This window comes from Aulonocara sp. 'chitande type north' Nkhata Bay, linkage group LG12 (genome assembly GCF_057382095.1).
Source record: "Aulonocara sp. 'chitande type north' Nkhata Bay isolate Kocher_YH1m ecotype deep benthic linkage group LG12, A_spYH_male_GT1.1, whole genome shotgun sequence".
NCBI lineage: Eukaryota > Metazoa > Chordata > Actinopteri > Cichliformes > Cichlidae > Aulonocara > Aulonocara sp. 'chitande type north' Nkhata Bay.
In genome coordinates this window covers 38,038,947-38,042,015 of record NC_141355.1, presented here as the reverse complement: position 1 = coordinate 38,042,015, position 3,069 = coordinate 38,038,947, and positions in this window count along the sequence as shown.

Here is a 3,069-nt window from a genome sequence, read left to right as displayed (position 1 = left end):
AAATGCTGAGGATTTTCTATGAGTCTGTGGTGGCCAGTGCGATCCTCTATGCTGTTGCATGCTGGGGGAGCAGGCTGAGGGTCGCAGATGCCAACAGACTTAATAAACTGATCCGTAAGGCCAGCAATGTTGTGGGGATGGAGCTGGACTCCCTCAAGGTGGTGTCGGAGAGGCGGATGCTGTCCAAGATAAAGACTATGTTGGATAACACCTCCCACCCACTCCATGACATGTTGGTCAGTCACAGGAGCTCGTTCAGTGAGAGACTGAGATTACCGAAAAGCACCACTGAACGACACAGGAAATCATTCCTGCCTGTGGCTCCCTGTACAACGCATCCACTTAACACACTGTTTGCTGCTACAACTACACATGTTTCTTTTCCAACTATTTATTTATAAGTGACTTATGTATGTATGTATGTATATATATGTATATATTGTACTATTCTTAGTTAGCGTATTGTCTGTCTTGTCTTAATGTTGGTTTAAAATGGAGCACTGTAACAAAAAATAATTTCCCCCAGGGATCAATAAAGTATTCTGATTCTGATTCTGATTCTGATAACTAAGGGAGGATTCAGGGTCACCTGGTCCAGCCCTAACTATATGCTTTAGCAAAAAGGAAAGTTTTAAGCCTAATCTTGAAAGTAGAGATAGTGTCTGTCTCCTGAATCCAAACTGGAAGCTGGTTCCACAGAAGAGGGGCCTGAAAACTGAAGGCTCTGCCTCCCATTCTACTTTTAAATACTCTAGGAACAACAAGTAGGCCTGCAGAGCGAGAGCGAAGTGCTCTAATAGGGTGATATGGTACTACAAGGTCATTAAGATAAGATGGGGCCTGATTATCCAAGACCTTGTATGTGAGGAGCAGGATTTTGAATTCTGGATTTAACAGGAAGCCAATGAAGGGAAGCCAGTACAGGAGAAATCTGCTCTCTCTTTCTAGTCCCTGTCAGGACTCTTGCTGCAGCATTTTGGATTAGCTGAAGGCTTTTCAGGGAGTTTTTAGGGCATATTGATAATAATGAATTACAGCATGTGACATGTGGCGCAGAATCAGTCCACCAAAGTATCCAGTTTGGCCCACAAGATGACTGTAATTGAAATTGAAGAGTGGAAGGTCATTATTTTTTGGAGTTTGGGGTAATAATCAGATCAAAGCTGGATCACCATCGGTTTTAAAGCAACACAGAAGAGAAGTAACACAGACATTAATAGCAGCACTTATCAAGGAACACAGGAGAACTGAGATGTTACCACAGAAATGAGGCGTGAGGAACTGAAACCAATAAAAATCAACTTGAACCAAAACACAAAACTACAAAAGTGAGAGTCATGGCTAGAACAACCATAAACCAAAAGCAGGGGTCAAACACTTCATATTATTACCAGAAATAAAACTCACAGTCTGCTAAAAATGTAAGGAAACCAAAACCAGAATCCAAAGTTCAATAAACAGAAAAACTTCAAACACTAGAATAACAATAAAACCCAAATAGAAATCAAATATACTGACTGAGAATTCTAAAAGCCCCCAAAAGCACTAAATCCTGACTGATGCAGGTCTGTTGTTTCTTAGCCATGTAAAGAACAGGCTCGAGCAGGTTATACAAATATCAGCTTCAAAGTACCGCAGAAACTATCATTTTATAGCCTGCCTAATGAAAAGGTTTTACACTACACAGGGGACATGAATGGTGTGATCCATCCTATTGCTAAATTTAATATCCATAATTTTTATGTTTCTGGCTATGTTTTTTGGTGTTTTAAACTCATTTGGAATCTGGAATCACTTGCATCTGGAAATTGTTTGAAAAACCAAGAATTCATTGATTATCTGGACTGCAAGATGCAGCTTTCTTAATTCAGATCATTCTGATCCAGATTAAATCCCTGGTGATGAGGAATATCTTTTATATTCTCCAATCCCTGGCAGTTTTATTGGTCCCTAGTCTCCTCCTGTTGTCAGTTATGGGTATCACATGTAACAGTGCTCACCTTTCTTTGTATGAGAACTAGCAAAACATCCTCACGATAAACTTAGATCCTAAATTTAGAGCTCAGACTTTTGGCATGGAGCGGTTTGTTTCTTAATTATCTGACAGTTATTGTAAATTAATCTTTCCTTTTAATTTCCTTTTAATTCTTTCTGATGGATTCCTTTACAAAGCTCACACAGTTATGCCCACATATTACTCCGCAATGCATTCTGCTTATTTACACATTTTCACTGGGATACAACCTTCAACAAGTTTAAGATAAGATGAGATAAAATGTAGTTTATGTATCCCAAAATGTACCCAAAGTTGGATTTTTAAAAAATTTGTTACAGAAGCTAAATAGAAAGTATGGAGCTAAATAAAAATGAACCAAAATATGAAAAAAATAAGGTAAAATCTAATCTGAAAATCAAGATAAATTAAGTCAAAATTTAAACAAATATATTACTAAAGCAGAATTATCTCACATTCAACAGAACAGCGAAACAATATTAAAATGGCTGAGTGTAGTAAAAACAGGGTACCAAATATTAGATAACATTAAAGTGGATTAGCAAAATAGTGTATCATGCTATTATTTATTACTATTATTGTCTGTGAAGGTTCTCAGTCATCCAGGTCATCGTAGTCTAAGGAGCTTGGAAAGAAGCAATCTTAAGCAACTTAAAGAAGTCCAGACGCTTTTCTTTCCAAGCTATTACTATTATTATTTGTATTTATAAAGCACCATATGACTATTGCTTGTTCTAAACAGTAGAAGCATTTTAAGAAAATATATAAAATATGTGGAAGGTTTTTCTTTCTGTGATTCATTCATTCATAATTTGAACCACTGTACAGCTTTCAGCTATAATCCAGCTTTTGTGTTTTTAGGTTTTAGCTGCCACATCAGTGTTAGCTAAAGTCTTTGTTAGTGGGGAAAATGACAGTTTACTTTTTATCTTCTACAACAAACTGCGCTATTTATACACCTAAATGCTTGCAGGGTCCATTTTTAACCCACTAAGATAAAAATAGAGCACAGAAGAGGCTCCTTTAATGCGACATGTTTCGCAATGTATCATGGG